Below are 20552 nucleotides of genomic sequence, written 5' to 3' on the forward strand. Positions count from 1 at the left end.
ACCTTGAATAACAAAACAACATTAATTCTTAGATTAGTTCTTTAAAACTTGAACTAAAAAAAATATAAAAATATAAAATAAACTATTTTAAAAATATTATATTTTTATTAAATTATATTTAATAATAATACTATTAAAATATAATAATAAAAATAATCATTTATCTAAAAAATTTTTTGCTAAGGGTACTATACTCATTTTAGTTTTCTTTTTTTTATGTTATTATGACATCTATTCCATTTAACTAAATAAAAGAATACTGTTGAGCCCAATTTATGCCCAGGCCCACACATATACAAAATTAAATATAAAAAACTAAACCCAAATATAAAAACACCTATTAAAACCCAATACAAAACAGACCTAAAGCCCAACAGATTACCCAAAACCTATCCCACATCTCTCAACCCAATACACAAAACATAAAGCCAACCTAAAACCCGAGCAGCAGAAGGAAATCGGCGCCGCAAGCTTCGAGTCCAAGCAGCGTACGATGCGCGCCAAGCTTCCGAATCGTGCGCTACTCCATGCCACGCTCCCACGCCTCCGAGATATCTGCAAAGGCAAACAACAGTAGAAGATTTTCATTTTATTTCTAGGCTATAAAAAGCCATTGAAAACACTGTAATTGGGGGATTTTTTTTGGAAATAAAGAGAAATTACGGAGAGATATAGCAGATTTTTTGAGTAATATTTTAGTACGACCCAATAGAAACAAAGGTGATTATGATTTTTTATTCTTTTTCGAGTTTTAATCCTCAACCCCTTGTTACGAATTTGCTTCTTTTTTTTCTCTTTTTTTCTTATAGTAAAACAAAGTTTTTAAAAATAACAATAAAAAAGGATTGTAAGAGGGCCTTACCTGGCTCGTCGGCCACCGCGGTGTGCATTTGGGGAAGGTGGAGCCGCGACGATGGGCGATCTATGCCCTTGCGGAGGGAAAAGGGGAAAACCCCTCTTTTCTCCCTATGATTTTGGCTCAAATGAGCCACAAACAAAATAATAAGGTTTTGGGATATTTGATCCCATGGGAACGGAACCGTTTAAGGTGGGTTGACCCATGACTTTTTTGCCCTCATGGGTAAATTCTGCGTTTGATTCCCCACTTCTCTTGTTTTGGCCCCAAAAATCCCGTTTTATTTTCAATTACGCCCTATTTCTATTATTTTAGCCACTTCTATCATAAAATTAATTATTTTAGTTTTTATTTTATTATTACTATTTTATTATATTCTACTATTAATTGTAGTATTATTTTTTTCCCTTTTTATCCTATTATTTGTTATACTATTTTTATTATACCACTAGTTATTATTTTTATTACATTACGTTTGTTTTACTATTTTTTTACTATTTATTTTAAATCATTATATTATTATTATTAATCTTTTTATATATTTTATTAAAAGTTAACTATTTTAAATATAGTTCGTTATACCCTTTTTTATTATTCCTACTGTTTACTATTACTTTTTTCTTATTATTACTTATACTATTATATATATATATTCGTTCTCCCTTTAAGTGTAATTATTAATAGTCTTATCATGTTATAATATTATTTCTATTATTTGTTAAAAATTACCACCGTTATTTTTACCATTTTTTTTACTATATTATTATTGTTATTTGTCTTAATTTAGTATGGTTTTTTAATTTTACTTTTATCATTGTGTTTAATATCATCATTAACACGTTATTTTTATTCCCATTATGTATTTTTATATCATTAATATCATTATTGCTATGTTTATTATGTTATCTTTTTTTACTATGGTCTTGATTATTATTATTAATTCTCCTTACGGTTATTATGTTTTAGGTGTTAATACATGCACTATCAAGTCTATTATTATATTGTTATTTTTTATGTTGCATACTATCATGTTTCTTAAACTTTTAAATTACCCAAATCCGTTCATTCAATGATTTATTTTCAATCAATTTTAAAATAATGGCAATTTTCGGTATTTATGGAACTCAAAGGATCGTGCCCTAACGTACTGGGTTTCGCTTTCTTTGTTGGTCTTGAATATTCGAATAACCTCTTCTCAGTGCACTCTCAAAAGATTTCAAAATAAAGACAATGTTCGGTATTTAAAGAATTCGAAGAATCGTGCCCTAACGTACTGGGCTCCGCTTTCTTTGTTTATTTTGAATATTCGAATATCCTTTTAAGGCTAAAACGTACCTTTTAAATGCAAGCGCACAATTGAGGGTCAAAAATGTTGCGTCCTAACGTACTGGATGTAATGTTTTACCTTGAGGTGAGATGGTCTTTAATACACATTTGACTTACCTAAATGTCTTAAAAGCCAATAAAAGGAGGATCACGTTTTGAACTCTGTCCAAATCTTTAATTTTTGACATTAAGACACTAAATAATCAATCAAGTACCAATTTTGGGCGTGTCGAGGGTGCTAATTCTTCCTCGTACGTAACTGACTCCCGAACCGATTTTCTATTTTCGCAGACCAAAATTGTTGTTTTGAAAATTTTATTTATTTATTAAAAACGACCGTGTTTTGAGGTGATCCAATCACACCCAATTAAAAAAGATTGGTGGTGACTCCCAACTTTTCGTTTTCAAAAGTCGATTTTCCGTTTTCAAAAAAATGGTTTCGACAAATAGTATTACACTTTTATTCCAATCTCTTCAACTAAACAATTGAACTACTAATTACAACTCTATTCCATTACAGATTTATTCCATTATAGCCCTATTCAATTCTAGTTAACCAAACTGTCATTAAGGGTAAGTTATTGATTAAGGTTGATTCAAAATTTGAAAGGGTTTAAATAAAATATTAGATCCATTTTAAATAAGAGTAGATTAGTTTCAAAATTTCTAAGTTCAAAATTAATTCGTCTTAACTTATTTTTAAGTTTACAATATATTTATATATATATTATATCATTTATATCGTAGGTAATTTAAAAATATTATAACTACAATGTAAAATTATAAACTATGTTAATTGTTTTTGTTTAGAAATTTAATAAAAGAAAATATGTATGATAATAGAATGAGATATATAATCACTAAATTTTAAATAACATAAATATATTTAAAAAAAAAGTAAAAAAGAAAAAGAAAATTGGTTGAATCTAAATAGGTTTAGGTTGATAAATATTAGTGAGTTTAAATATAATATATGATATTGATATTATGCATAGATCTAACCTAAATTTAATCTAAATTAAATTTTTTTTAAAAGAAATAAAATAGAAGTTTCAGGAAATTGACAAATAGAATTTAAAGAAGATATGTATTCACTTGGTTGAAACAATGAAGAGGGCAATATGGAATCAAATAAAGTGTTTATTTGTGACACTTTGGGAAGACAATATCAGACCGACCCTCATCTTATATGAGTTGAATTATATGCCATTAACAATGAAATCTACTTTGAAGGAAATGAATAAATAAATAAAGGTGGTGTTGTTTAGTCTATGTAGAATTATCCATGCAATCAGGGAAAGAATATTTAAGATCTTATACTGTGTACTGTTTTATAAATGGGATATTGGATTCTACTTCATCCAGTCAATCCAAGCATCATATAAAGCACAAATCCATAGCTATCATTCACCATTATCTCAAGCCAAAGGCTTGGTTGACCGAAGATAGAAAAAATGAGTGAAAAAATAAATCAATTTTTAGTTTGTTTGGTAAGAAAATCTTTATAAAAATTAATAATTTTAAATTGGTAAGAGAGAGAAATATGCAAGTTAATTCAAAATTATATAATTTTTAAAAAATTAATTTTTTGAGAAGAAATTCAATTATATCAACTGATGTGGCTTTACACCCTTTTGTATCTCTTTGTATTATTAATATTAATAATTCAACCAATTAAAAATTTAAAACTATTTATTTTATGTAAAGAAAACTTTCAATAGTTTAATAAAAATTAATACATATATATGGTCTTTTATATCGATATGATAGAGATATCAAATTAATTTAAAATTTTACATGCATGATAAGTACAATTATTTCGATAAATTCAATAATTGAATCGTTAAAATATTAATCGTACAAAGAGATACGCCTTATTTTTTTACTCTCATTTTTCAATTCTATTAAGTAATGAATGAAAATAAATTTATTTTTTATTTCAATTATTTCATCTTTCCTATCCAAGAAAATTTTTATTTTATCTCTTTCTCTTTCTCTACTCTTTCTTTTTTCTGTGTTTCCGATTTCCTTCACATCCGACCAAACAGAAGCAAAGCCTAAAGTTTTATTGTAATAAACTGATTCCAATATTGCATCGTTCTTGGTTATCGAGCAACTGCCTTAGGTTTTAATCAATGTGGAACCCATTTCATCTTTGATTCAACTATATAGAAAAGTTTAAAATATTAATTAATAATAAACAAGAAAAAATATTTAAAAAATTTTAAAAATCATTAAAAATTATTGTACACACAAATTATGAGTCGAAAGTTAACTTGAAAATCTGGATTCAAATTTTATTAATAAGTTTGAACATATTGTTACTAACTCTAGAAATCTCTTAAATACAAAGAAAATCTTCTTTATTTCTTCTCTTCGATTTGACTTTGAGATAAGGGATGTTTGACTTGATCTTGGAATGATGCGAATTGATCCAAGGGTCGTGGCAACTTGTGAAGAGAATAAAAGTGTTCTTTTAGATGAAAACAACTATTTCTCATACCTTTATCACCAATGAGAAAACAACTAATATATAATTTTTACAAAAAAAAATAGAAAAACTCTAAAAACCTTCAACCACAAAATAACTTCCCAATCAAGGTAACAACAATTCAAAAGTTAACCAATTATCCCTTAATAATAGGGATTTATTAAACATATCTCAACTACTTAACTTAGTAAATATACTAATAGATATGCAACTATTTTTAACATCCTCCCTTAAATTGATTTTTATTAAGGAATCAATTTCTCTTTAGCAATGAACACACTCCCATTAGCTGGCGTAGTTTCACAAATGCTCCAAGCTTCAAAGGTTTTGTCATCACATATGTAACTTGCACTTGGGTGCTACTATGAACCAATTGTATTGTACCATCTTGTGCGAGCTCACAGAGGAAATGAAAGTGCATATCAATGTGCTTGCTGCATCCATGCATCATTGGATTTTTGGCAAGCTTAATTGTTGAGTTGTTGTCACAATAAACAATTGTAGGTCTGCCTTGTATAAAGCTAAGCTTGTCTAAAACCCTTCTCAACCAAACCACTTGACAGGCACATGCAGTTGCTACTATGAATTCTACTTCTCTAGTAGACAATGATACTACATGTTGCTTCTTAGATGACCAAGATACAACATCGGAACTAAAGAGAAACACATATTCGATCGTCCAAATCTCCTGCATGGTCACTGTCCATGTATGCAACAATTTCTAGTTTTTCTCTTTTTATTATTATTATAAAACACTCTATAATCAACTGACCCCTTTAAGTACATTAAAATCTTCTTTGCAGCTTGCAAATGTATCTTTGTAGGTTGTTCCATGTATTTGCAAATAAGACTAACAGAGGACATAACATCTGGCCATGTAGCAATTAAATACATAAGACTTCCTACTATCTACTTGTAGAACACCTACATCCTTTTGAAGTTTTTCTCCTGGAATAGAAAGGTTATGAATATGATTACTCTTGTCCATATCAAACCTTTCTAATACTTCAAGCACATACTTCTTCTAACTGATAAATAAACCATTGGTCATTTGCATCGTTTCAACTCCAAGAAAGCACCTCATTTTCCCTAAGTCAGTCATATTAAATTCACATATCATGGATTTTTTAAAATCAACAAACATAAAGTCATCATTTCTAGTATATACAAGATCATCAACATACAAGCTTATAATCAAAATTTTACCTCATGTGCTTCTCTTGATTAACAAAGTAGGCTTTTAAGGACACTTTTCAAAATCGCCTTTCAAAAAATATGATTTTAAGTGACTACACCAAACGCGAGGAGCTTGCTTCAACGTATACAGAGCCTTTTTTTAGTTTGTTCACTGGTTACTCATTTCCTTTAACTTCATAACCATGTGGCTGCTCAACAAACACTTCTTCACTTAATTCACTATGTAAAAAGGTTGATTTTACATCCAACTAATAAACAACCTAGCTCATTTGTGATGCAAGTGATAGAATGAGCCTGATAGTATCCATTTTTGCTATAGGTGCAAAAATTTCATTGTAATCAATTCCATGTTGCTAAGCATAACCTTTCGCGACGAGCCATGCTTTATGTTTATCTACTTCCCCTTTCTCATTGAATTTTGTTTTATACACCCATTTCACACCAATTTTCTTTCTTCCTTGTGGTAAATCTATCAACTCCCAAGTCTCATTCTTCTCTATAGATTTATCTCCAAATCCATGGCATTTCTCCAGTTTTCATTCTTCACAGCTTCTTCAAAACATACGGGATTGGCGGCTGCAAACATAACTAGATTAGTCATGTCTTCTTCTTTTTCTTCAAAAAGCCCTTCTCCACTCAAATAATCTCTCAGTCGCTCCACTTCATCTTTCTCTACATTGACAGATTCATTTTGTTCATCTTCTCACTCCAAATTGATTGATATGACTTCCTCATACTTTGAGTCCCAATTCCAACTTTTATCCTCTTCGAAAAGGTCTTTTCTCACATTAATTTTCTGAGCAGTTGGATTGTATAGCATATATGCCTTAGATTCTACGTTTACTCCAAGTAAAATACAACTCACACTTTTTTCATCCAACTTGGTTCTTCTTTTATCAGAAATATGGAAAAGAGAGACACATCCAAAAACTCTAAAGTATTAAATTGATGGCTTTATCCTACTCCATGCTTCTTCTAGAATCTTATCTTTCACTACAAGTCTTGGAAACCGATTTACCACATGGATTGCCCAATTTACTACTTCAGGCCAAAAATTCCTTGGCATTTTCTTTTTATAAAGCATACAATGAACCATATTCATAATGATTTTGTTCTTCTTTTCCGCGACCCTATTTTGTTGTGGTGTATACGTGGCTGTCAATTGTCTACAAATGTCATTCTCATTACAAAAGGCAATAAATTCTTTAGATATAAATTCACCACTTCTATCAATTCGTAAACACATTATAAATGAATTTGATACTTTCTCCACATGCTTCTTAAAATTCTTAAAGGTATCAAAAGCTTGTGATTTTTCTTCTAAGAAGTACACCTGAGTTTTACGACTATAATAATCAATAAAAGCGATTAAGTACTTTTTTTCCATTTGAAATGGGTGTGATTATGTTGCATATGTCAACATGAACAAGCTGCAAGACCTAAGTTGCTATACATGTGCTTTTTTTTGGAAATGAATCTCTCATTTGTTTTCCCACTGAACATTATTTGCAAACACAGAAGGGAGTCTTGAGTTGAGGCAGTCCATTGATCATATAATTTTGTTTGAAAGTCTTCAAACCATTGAAACTTTGATGACCATATTTGCAATGCCATAATTAAGCTGGATCTTTGGTGATGGTGTAGAAACAAGATGACAGATTCGATTGAGACTCCGGCTATAAAAAAAATTTCTATTTGAAGACATTGTTGTTTCCAAAATTAAACCTTTCTCCAGATGATAAATCTTGCAACTTCCCTGTTGAAATAAGACTACTAGTCCCATTTCTTATAGTTGACCAATGCTTAGACACTTATAATACTCTTGTAATGGTCTGTGATATTTTATTTGACTATAACCTCACATTACCTTCTCCTTTTACCTCTATGCTAGAATCATTCTAAAACATCACACTATCTCTAAAATTTTCATCTAACTTAGAAAACAATTCTTTATTACCACACAAATGATTACTACAACCAAAATCAAGAAACCATACTCATTTCCTTTTTGCTTGGTCACTCTCCATATATGCCATCAAAAGCATATCTTCTTCCATTCCTACAAAATTAGCTTTTTTATGTTTACTTAGACATTTTTTTATTAATAATGCCAAAGTTATTGGCAATGATAACATTCCACAATGGACTCGTGAAAACTTGATGAGCTTCTTCCTTGACCACGAAAACTTCCACAACCTCGCCCTCTTACTCTTCTTGGTTTCCCTTCATGTGTGGCCTTTAAGGTTTGCTCTTCAGTTACTGGACTAGTCATGTGTTGTTCATACACCAACAAACTACTTTGCAGTTGATTAATAGTTAGAGTATCAATATCATTTGACTCCTCAGTCGCATAAACAACATAGTTAAATATCTACGTCATAGATCGCAAGATCTTCTCAATGACATTGACATCTCTCATAGTCCTTATCTTATTGGCTATGGTGAAAGTTCGAGCAAAGTATTCATTCATTGATTCTCTTTCTTTCATTTGAAGAGTTTCGAAGTCTCTCTTGAGCACCTGCAGTTGTGCTCACCTCACCCTGGCCGTCTCTTGATTTTTTGCTTCAAGGAGTCCCAAATGCTTTTTGACGTATCTTTGTTTAACATAGTCTCTAAGATTGATCTGTCAATTGCTTGAGAAATATAGTTCTTCACCTTCAAGTCTTTGAGTTTTTAATCTTCAATGGCCTTCTTTTATCCTTCAGTAAGAATACTTTTTTCACTTGCTTTAGTAATTTCATGCTCCACCAAGCTCCAGTATTCTTTGGACCGCAAAAAATTTTCCATGAGCATCGCCCAGTGATCATAATGACCATCGAGCTTTGGGATTTTAGGCTGAAAAAAGTTGCCTTATGTTGTCATACTCTTATCACTTCCTTGAAAAATACTTGTTTTTAGATCCCTACAACCTAGCTCGGATACCAAATGAAGAGAATAGAAGTGTTTTTTTAGATGAAAAAAACTATTTCTCATAATTTTATTGCCAATGAGAAAACTTCAAAAATTTGCAGCCACAAAATAACTTCCTAATCATAAGGTAACATCAATTCAAAATTTAACCAAGTATCCCTTAATAATAGGGATTTATTAAACACATCTCAACTACTTAAGTTAGTAAATATACTGATAGATCTGCAACTACTTTTAACAACTTGTTCTTGAAACATGTAACATTCCTCACTCGTATTCAATGCCATAATAGGGTTACGGAGCAGTACCAAACTTACAAAACAATTAAACATCCATTTAGCATACATTTTCTCAAGTCAAGCATTTATCATTCAATCTCAATCAATTTGTCCCTTATACGAGCCTACGAGGCCCAAAACATGCTTTAGGAGAGGTTTAGGACTGAACCTATAACTTATTAAACTTTCAAGAACTTGCAAAAATTTTCTCAAAACTGGGGACACACGCTCGTGTGACCAGGTAAGACACACGGCCACCAGACACGCCCGTGTCACTGGTCGTGTGGACATTCGAAGTGGGAGCACATGGCCATGTCCCAGCTCGTGTCTAACCCTGTGTAACTCTCTAACTTGTGTCACACGGCCAATACACACGCCCATGTGGCTAGCCCGTGTGCCCTAAAAATAGCCACACACGTTCGTGTGACAGGTCGTGTGCTAAGCCGTGCCAAACTTGTAGGGTATACTGACTTATGCCACACGATCAAGTCACACGCCCATGTGTAAGGCCGTGTGGAGCATACTGACTTGATTTCTAAAACCACACCAGGGGACACACAGCCGTCCAACACAATCGTGTGTCACACACGGCTGAGATACACCCTCGTGTCTTTGCCCGTATGAACAAAAATAGGCTATTTACTAAGCCAATTTGCCACCCTATTTTTACATACCTGCACAAGCATAATTTGCAACATATTATAACTCAATAGGCAGTTAATCCATAACATTTCATACACATTTTATACCAAGTTAAGCCAAAACACATGTTTTTATCCTATACCACAACATGTACCAAAATCACTAGCTCAAGTAACCATAACTATCATCTTTATAACTAGCCTATACATGCCATATTTACATATATCCATAAGTTCAAAGATACTAATCGACAACTGGATAGTGTGATGCGTATCTCCGGCTTTATCCAAATCGAGCGAGCTATCGAACCTCTATAAAACACGGAAAAGAAACGGAGTAAGCTTTATAGCTTAGTAAGCCCGTATAATTCAGAATTAAAATTACCATTTATACATAATCAAAACAATAAATAAGGTATACTCAATTCAATTACCATATGCCTAAACACAAGCATTGTCACATAAGTGCATATAATCATCCATTATTTCAATTTAATACTCAATACATTGTACCATATCAAATTCATATATCATGTATATCACTTGTAACATTTCACTCTCAATCACATAAACAATTATTCATTCGATAACAGCAACTCATCCATATAAACACATAGCTTTTTCACATAACAAATAACAGAATTTATGCCCGTTGAACCTATTAGAATATCGAGGAATACTTGGATGATATACATTATGTATATAAATCAGTAATCCGTCAATTCATTATCATTTTTGCTCTTTCGGGCTATGATCAGTAAGCTCTTCGTGAGCTGATGGACAGTAAGCTCTATTGAGCTGAAACAGTAAACTCTGACGAGCTAAAAACAATAAGCTCTTACAAGCTGATATATCGGTAAGCTCATACAAGCTGTGGTGAGTCCGCAACACATGTAGGATCTCAACCAAAATAGTAACCCTAGTGACGTGTCACTCGTATACTACGACTTTCTACTGTTCAAACGAGACTCAGTATTCAATAATTCTCATCAATTAGGCATTCAAAATCCGTAATACCATTTACTAAATTATAATTTTATTTCAAATAATTTAAAAGTATTTAAAAATTTGATACTAATTATACGAACTCACCTCGAGTTGCTCGGATGGAAATTATAGACTATTTGTCCACTTTTCCTTTTCCCTGATCTAATCCTGATCTCAGCTTATCTTGATCTATATATTATCAAATTTAGCACATTCAACATTCAGTCAATTCAATTTAGCCTATAATTTACAATGTGACAAATTTACACATTTGTCCCTAATGTTTCACATTTTCACAATTTAGTCCTTATCACATAAAATTGCAAATTCATGCAATTTAATATAATCCCATGCTTAGCCAAATTTAATACATGTTACTAGCAGCCCATATTTTCAATTTATTCACACTTTTAACCACCACATTTCACATTTTTTCAATTTAATCCCTTTTTGACATTTTTGTCAAAAATCACTTTACAAAAGCTATTAATCTAACATTAAACCTTCCAAATCTATCACAAATCATCAAATTACTCAAGCATTCAACAATGAAAACATGATAAATCTTTAACAGTTTTGAAAATTAGTCCCTGGACTAGCTAGAATAAGCTGCAACGATCTCGAAAACATAAAAATCATTAAAAATCGAGACAAAACACATACCTAATTGAAGGAAATAAAGTTGTTGAATCCCTAGCTCTATTTTCCAATAAAGAATCAGTTTCAAGAAGATGAATGCATGAATAAATTCATTTTTTATTTAATTAACCTTTATTAACCAATTTACATAATTAACCTTTAAAATACTAAATAATTACTCCAAATATAATAGCCTACTTTGGGGCCTAGTCGGAACAGTGGTTTTGAGACCACTAATCTGAGGTCAGAGAAAGTATTTTATTATTATTTTAGAGTTATAACATGTTTATATTAGTGTATGAAAAATTTGGTGAAGTAATTTTAGCGTTTGTGAGCTTAATTGAGAAAATGACTAAATCTCATAAAGTTCAAAAGTCTTAATTTGATAGCTAAGGGTGTTAAATTTCCATGAAACATAAATTGGTGGTCTTTAAAGGAAAAATATACCATTAGAATATAGCTTGGCCGTCCATGAGACAAAGAAAATTAAATGGTCAATATGTTAGGTATTTGATGACATAATATGTAATAAAATAATGCCCTAAAGCCTAGCTATCATCGTTTTTCTCCACCCTTCCTTCTTGACTGAAAATATTAGCCATTAGAGGAGTTTTTGAAGTTGGAATTTTCAGCCACTTAATCTCTCTATAAGTAAGTGATCTTGAGGATTTTTCTTGATGATTTTTGTACTTTTAGAACCCTTGTAACATGAGCTTTCAAATGAGGGGACTATTTTGCAAAATGGTTGAAAGTCTAGGGTTTTACCATGAGTGTGTTCATGTTGTTTTATGAAATTTTATGGAAGAATATGAGTTATTGTAGTGTAATAAACAACTTTTATGAAGAGATTTCTCATGAAAACCCTAAAAAGGACCATTTTGCATAAGTTGTAAAATAGGTGATAAATGTGTGAAATATTGAGAATTTTGGACTGCTTCTAGTATAAAAAGTAATCGGCTAGGCTTGGTTAGCGAGAAAATATGATAAAAATCAATTTTCGGACTTAGGGGTAAAATGATCATTTTGCAAAAGTCTAGGGACAAAATAGTCATTTTGTAATTTTAAATTGTTGAGTACCTAGATTAAAAAAATGATTAAATTTTTGAATTTTCATCATTATAGATCAAGAAGTGCAAAATCTGGGCCTAGACCGGGGAAAAACAAAGCAAGTAGACTAAAACCGAATAGCCGCCTACTTTTTGTAATCCGAGGTAAGTTATATGTTAATTATGCAACTCTATCTTTATGATGTGCATTTGTATTGATATGAAATAAATTGCTTTGATCTTGAATATGAGAATACATGTTGAGAAATTGAAATAGTAGAGACTTTCGTTGAGCATTTTGAATAAACTTGGATATTGGTACCGTAATATTGGGTGATATGTTTGTTAGTGTAAGACATGTCTGGGACATGCATCGGTGTTGAGACAAGAACTAGTATAAGACATGTCTGGGACATGCATTAGCCTCACAATGGGCAAGCTAGTGTAAGACCAGTCTGAGACATGGCGTTAGCTTGTTGCGTGTCAGTGTAAGACCTGTTAGGGACATGGCATCGACACCGATAGATGAGAGCCAGTGTAAGACCATGTTTGGGACATGGCGTCGACATCTTAGCCCATGTTCAGGCTATTGAGTATCCAGTAGTATTCCAAATGGTTCAACAAAAGGTTTATGATTTATATCCATATGAGAAAAGTTGTGATCATGTGATGAGTGGTACAGGTACCAAATTGAAATGTATGAGATATGGGCTCAATGCATGAAATATGAATTGTATTAGATGGTGATGAGTAAGTTGAACTTACGTCTATTTAAAGTATTTGTAAATAAACTATGAAAGGTTATGAGCATATTGCTTTATGAAAAGTAGTTGTTATTTATTTCCATGCAACTTACTAAGCTTTACGCTTACTCCATCTCTTTTCCTTTTTCTCATAGTGCCGTCCAATTAGCTGGTGGATCAACAGACGTCAGAGACATCGATCACACTATCAAATCAAAGCACTTGGTATAATTAGTTCTTAAATTTTGATTATGGCATGTATAGGAACTTTGATTTTGTTTAGTGTCACATTGTTTTGGGCCCAAATGTGTTGACTTGTTTTAGTAATTGACACCATTTTGTATTAGGCCATGGAAAATGACTAATGTTGAAGGTTGTTATATGAATATAAGAGGTTCTTTCATGAATGAGTAATTCATTGGTTGCTTTGGTATATATATGAAATGTGTATATGCCTTAGATGTGGTTGTTGAATTGAGAAATCAGGTAGTTATATTGTGTTTCAGGGTAGCAAAGGGCTTGCTAGATCCCTATATTGTCTACACGGGTAGAGACACGGGTGTGTGTCTAGGTCGTGTGTAGCATACGATCAGCCCCATGGGTGTGTTGTCCAACTGTGTGTCCCCTGCACGTAAAAATTTCAAGTAAGAATGCATGGGCCGGAGATTCGGAATGCCACCTTCAGAAGTCCAGATTTTAAAAACTGATTTTTTTTTAAAAATCTTTATTTTTGTAAACCCATTCCACAGCTGAGTTGTCGCAACTTGACTCTGATACCACTAAATGTAACACCCCAAACCCGGCCTAGACGTTATGATCAGATCCGACGTGCCACATCAAAAACGTTAAAAACATTTTTCTATTCTAAGTTCAGAAAATCGTACTTGATGTTCAAAGGTTTAATTCATTAAGGGTTAAAGTGAATGGAAGCTGTGCACCAGGTAGGAAACCGGAAAAGAGGAGGTGAGTCCATCGGACTGCTTAAGTACCAAGCTCTTTCGGATCCAATCCTAGACATGCACACCGCCATTGCCACACTCCAACATCGTGTATTTCCTTAAGTTACCTTTGTAATTATGTTCATTTTAAAATAAAACATATTTAATTTTGGGAAAACGTTATCACAGTAGAAGCCTTGTTCGAGATCGTGTTACTTTGAAATCAATTTATGGTTTTTGAAAACGAACGCTAGATCTAGCCCATTTTGATAGTTAATATAATTTAAGATCATCATGATACGTTATAAATCAAAACCCCCAAAAAAATAATCATAAGTGGCATTATTACATAACAAAACCCAAATCATCAAAGTAAAGAAAATTGAAGTCCAAATCACCAGAAGAAATCCTTATTGCAGAACGAGTGGCCACTCCGAATCCCTCGCAGCTCCAAGCCCATTATGGTTGGGGATTACCTGCATGGATGAAGATAGGCGATGAGTTTGCGGAAACTCAGTGTGTAAAATTAACCCAACCATAGCCCGTATCAGCTCAAACCACAAAAACAGAATAGATTGGCCTTAGCCCAGAACAATATACAGAATTAAGCCCATAGGCCCATAACAGATCAGATCAGATATTTCATGTATATGCAGAACCCAACCCATAACCAACCACATACACCCCCTTACCAACCTTTCACCATGTGGGGAGACTACTCGACCCACCCAACCGCTACACGCCATAGAATTATGCAGCATGGCTGCCAGAACAGATAATGTGACAGAGTCACAGATACAGATAATCGTGGTAGAACCACCAGAACAGATATATGTGGCAGAGCCACCAGATCAGATAATTTGTGGCATAGCCACCAGGACGCTTCCTCCATAATATAACCCATGTCCCCATGCAACAAATATTCATTCATGGCATACATCATACAGATTTAAATCAACATGCTTTTCAGATAAAATTAACCCTAGGGGCATATTGCTCATTTACACCTAGGGGTATCATGGTAATTTTCCATACATAAGGGTATTGTAGTAATTTAGCTACTTTTAGGGTTTTCATGCACATCCTATCCATTTACGTACTATCAGAATACTTACCGCGCATACTTACCAAATTGAGCCTGTTGGCCCATGAACCCGATTTTTGGCCCATTAAGCCCACATTATCAAAATGTACGAAATTGCACGTACTGAAGTTATTACCTTCAGAATACCAAACATGCAAACCCAACTATCTTACGAGCATTCGCACACTCGCAATTTTCCAAAATACCAACTTTCCGGCATTTCGGCTTTTGCCGATCTAGTCTATGAGAGGGTGTCAGTTACACACCTGTTTTATGACGATTTGCTGACGAGGACCACGCACGAACTGCCTACAATTATAATACTACCACGTTAATCTTACTACCGAAACGAACTACATATTAACTTCTTACCATATTCGGCCAACAACACCTTAGGCCTTAGTGTTCCTACCTTTGTCGAAAATAGCGTCTCGATCCAGATTCGTTCGCTCCACTTGTCCAAGCCCTTGATCAACAGCCTCTTAATCACACTATTACCAAAATAATACTATTATCACAACCCCTTAGGGCTACAAGTCCAAAAACGATAACCTCCTTAACCTTTTAGGGATTCCGGCTTTTCTTAAAATATGAAAGATAGACTAAGTTGGAAAGACTTACCACCGATTCTTCCAGTCAACGTTCCCCCTTAGTTCCTACTTGATTCTGATGCAGTTCTAAGCCCTCAAACGATAACAAAAGTCTAGCCCTCAGTGATCTCTGTATTCGGCTATGTCCCTAGGATAGTGTGGAAGTTTCGGCTTTTTGCAAAAGTGTAGAGAAAGATAAAATATGAGGGTTTTTACTTGTGGTATTGTCGATAGAAACTTGGGATTTAGAGGTTGAGAGAATCGGCCAAAGATGATGAGAAAAATAAGAGATTTGGCTAGGGAAAAATCGGTACAAAAGGAGTCAAGTTTTCGGGATTTCGGGATTTGAGGCAATCAGCTATAGTCTCAAAAATAATGGAAGGAAGGTGGTATAGAGTAGGGTGGCTGAAGGATTTGGCTATGGGGAAAAGAAGAAGAAAAGAATAAGTGGATGGAGAGAAGAGAAAAAGAAAAGAAGAGGAGAATGGTCAGGAAACGGCACCACTTACCACTAATGCCGAATTTATACTGGCACTAACCCTAGCCGAAATTCCCATGCTAAAGTCCCTTGGCCGGCCACCTCTTGTTCCTTGATCAGCTCCAAGATTTCCTCCCTTATCTGCTCCTAAATCCTATCCCTTATCAACTCCTAATTCCTATCCCTTATCAACTCCTAAATCCTCTCCTGACAGACTTTCACTTCATTTGCACTGCTTACCTTTTCTGAACATAAAAACAATAATTCCCTTAATATGTTGTCATTGTGACTTGAACCTCAGCTCTCCCTAGCATCCACACGCCACTTTTATAGCCTTGCCAGTGGTGTCACATGCCACTTTGCCACTTGCTTCCTTATGTCTTATTTTACCCAAATAATATTTAAGACCCCTGTTAACCAGAACCCCTTTTTCCTCTTATGGATTAAAATCACCTAAAATTACCGGGTTTTAGCTTAAGCTTGGGCCTTTTAGAGCCCACTAACATAATTAAACCTACGCCAAACAGTCAAAACACAAAAATTCCAAAATTCACCAAAATTAACGGAAGTCCCGAAAATTGGGGCGTTACAGACAAGGTTTGAAAAATCTTTAAATTTGGTCACGCCTTGATGATTCGAGAACATTGGAATGCATGTGTTTAAGTGTTGTAATGCCTCGCATCCCGTCCTGGCGTAGGACTTGGGTGTAGGGTGTTACACCAAATGCCATTCCACTAACATCCATTATATTATAAATGGGTTAATAACCATATAAGAACCTTTACTTTAATGTTCTATGGATAATAGATACCTTTAACTCATAGAACTCAAGTTTTACACTTTACGTGATTTAGTCTTTTTTATCAAATTGACCATTCAAACAAAAAAATTTCTTAATGAAATTTTCACACCAACATATTATCATGCTGTAAACACTTAAAATAATATGAAAATAATTTTACAACATTAGATTTGTGGTTCTGAAACCACTATTCCGATTTGACTAAAAACGGACTGTTACAAAACAGGTTTGAACCTCCTTTCTTTAATTAATTTGGATCGAAAGACGGCTTTCTCTAGAAATGACTTTTAACTTCTTCCCCACAATTGAACTATATCAGAAGCCAGTTTTTCTTCAGAACAAATATGGTGTTTGTGATAAGTTTAAATTATATAGGTTTATTTAACACCTTTCTACTTGGAATTTATACAAATCCCGAAGAATTGGATAGCTAATTTTGTAATTTTAGTCCATATTGAGACATTGGTCATAATTTTAGTAAAGTTTGTAATTTTACATAATTTCACTAAGTTATGCTACATGATAATTTCTTTTTTAAAATGCTGCAGTATGGACCATTAAATTACTCAATGTTGGGAGCTAGTAAGGAAACACATGCCAGTGAGCTAATTATCCAACAATGTAGATGGCAAGCTAATAAATTGGGCTCATAAAAATTGCTTTAACTCATCTTGGAAGATGGTTTCTAAAAATAATTACTCTACTCTCTAATTGGGTTACGAAATCGTCCAATAGGGGGAAGAGGAGCCCAAATTCGAAAAAGACATGAAAGAGCAGCCAATGTAACACCCCTAACCCATCTCTGTCGTCGGGTTAAGGTTACGGAGCATTAATGTACAATCATAAACACTTAAACATTTTATCATTTAATAATTTAAACATATCATCAACCATTCATTCACATGCATACTATCTCTAAATCGAGCCCTAAAGGCCCTAAAAATAACTTAGAAGTAATTTGGGACCAATTTGAAAAAATATGGAAAGTTTAGGAAAAAGTCACAAAAATTTTGGAAACAGGGGTCACACAGCCGTATGGCCAGGCCATGTACCTCACACCGTTGAGACACATGCCTATGTAACCTTCAAACTAAGAACACACGGCCATATCCTAACCCTTGTCCTCACCCGTGTAACTCTCTAAGGAGGGTTACATGGTCGTGTCACACGCCCTTGTAACTCACTGACTTGAACCCTTTGCAATCATCAGATGAGACACAGCCGTTTCACCACGGCTGAGTCACACACTCGTGTCTCAAGCCGTGTGGACCCAAATTTACCTAAAATCAAGCCAATTCAAAACTGTGTCATGCATAAACATTTAGACTTATAATGCACACTTTCAAAGCACCAAAACCTCACCTAAACACACATACACACACACATATATATATATGCCGTTCCCAAGACCCTATTTCAGCTAACCAATATGTCATTCAAAGGCACCATAATATATCATGATATCAAGTATCAAAACATGTCAATATTGTACCAATTCATACATGATAACCTATTTATTTTATTTACCTAAATCATACTGCATATTGACCATTCTCAAACCAAAAAATTGTACCAATATGCCATAAACATCTATTAACAAAACGGACCAAAAGGAATTACCTAATCAAGCATTATAAGTCTGTCAACCATACTTAAACATCAAGGTACAAATATACCAAATTACCATTTACATATTCATCAAGCACCATTATAAACCACTTTATACATGTTAATTTTTCCATTTCCAAGCATAAAAACCTAGTTCAAATATAAACTAAAACATGTCACAAGTAACCATTTTCAAACTATCATCAACTTGCCAAGAAGACTATATCAATAAGCACATCGAAGTAACCAAAATCACATAACTTGGTAAGGCATCAAACTGTACCAAACTAACCTATCTTTCCAAAGCTTATACATGCCAAAACACTATTAACACATACACCATAATACCAACACAAAGAAACCTATACATTCCATTATAAACCTTAGCCAAATTACTCAAAAACTACCAAATTGTCTACTGGGTAGTGTGATAGATCTCCGACGAACTTCCAACCGATCGAGCTTCCGATAATCTTTATAGCAAAGGAGAAATAACTATGTAAGCAATGAATGCTTAGTAAGCTCGTATAAACTTTAACAATAACATTACCATTTCAATAATGAACTTTATAGAATAAGAATAAACCTTTACCGATGCCATAAGATTAATAAAGCCTATATAACACCACCAAACTCACAAGTTAGCATACTTATTATTGATACATACGAAATCAACCATATATATATAAACATAACATTTAATTCATCATCATTACCATACGATCATGTTTCATTCCATTTGCTTACTTACCGATTCCAAATGTTTAGTATAAACCTAAACAACATCATCAAATTACAAGTTAGTGAACTTGTCCATATTTAAATGAGTTCATCCATAGCATAAGTAGATTTCCAATATATAAGTACAGCATTTAATTCATCAATCTTTTTATAAAACCATGTTACATCTCAATTGTGAACTTATAGAATTACATTGGATACTCGGGAAAGCTCACACGAGGTGCGCCTTTACATATAACCATAACCTTTCCTTTACATTAATGCTCACACGAGCTGTGGGTCAGAATTTAAGCTACATGATGCTGATCACATGATTTGTGGAGAATTTGCAACAAATGCAGGACCTCAGCCATTGATAGGACATTCAAGACCAACACCTGAAACATGAAATCCCTAACGACATGTCATTTGTATCCTAAGAATTCTTAAGGTTCAATTGAGATTCAATATCTGTCAATTCATCATAGCATTGATACATTTATATGTTGATTCATTTACATCAAAAAAATAATAAATATTCAATTTAAACAACATTTAAATGATTATAGTTCATACAATCTTACCTTATTAAATTACAGCAATGACTAAGTACGTGATCTATTTGGTAATTTTCTCTTCCTCGATTTTTCATTCGTTCTTGATAAAAAATAATAATTCCATTCATTTCACTAATTACAACAAAAAAAGTTCATTTTATGCAATTAAGTCATTTTTGACATTTTTACAAAATTACCCCCAGCATTCAAATTTTATACAATTTAGTCCCTGAGTTCAAAACATGCAAATTAATCATTTTTGTTCAATTAATCCCATTCCAGCATTTAAAATAATTAGTCTAGCTTATAACCCGTAATAATAAAAATTTACACAATTACCCTCAAAGTTTACCTTTTTTGTAATTTAGTCTCTAAACTCGAAACTTGCAATTTCATCATTTCTAATTAAAATTCATGCAAATTGATTTTTACCTATTTTTATAACAGCCCATATTTATCATCCATTTTCAATGTTTTCCTTTAAATTTTCCATTTTCATAAATAAGTTCTTATACCTGAAAATCATCAAAAATTACTTAATAAAATATGTCTATTTGGCAACAAAGCTCAACAATCTATCATAAACTTTTACAAACACCTCAAACTCATCCAAGGAACATTCTAAAATATTTAATAATTTCAAAAATAGAGGTACAGGTTA

The 20552-nt window shown here is 33.1% G+C and overlaps 1 long non-coding RNA gene across 1 annotated transcript; it reads right to left on the minus strand.

Moving 5' to 3' along the window:
- Nucleotides 1-313: 313 nt before the first annotated feature.
- LOC107962825 (uncharacterized) lies at nt 314-1278 on the minus strand. The gene is made up of 2 exons (XR_001701788.2): nt 863-1278; nt 314-555 (listed from the first exon to the last, which is right to left on the minus strand). It is a non-coding gene; the product is annotated as an uncharacterized lncRNA (long non-coding RNA).
- Nucleotides 1279-20552: the final 19274 nt, after the last annotated feature.

Source organism: Gossypium hirsutum, chromosome A06 (assembly GCF_007990345.1).
Source record: "Gossypium hirsutum isolate 1008001.06 chromosome A06, Gossypium_hirsutum_v2.1, whole genome shotgun sequence".
Lineage (NCBI taxonomy): Eukaryota > Viridiplantae > Streptophyta > Magnoliopsida > Malvales > Malvaceae > Gossypium > Gossypium hirsutum.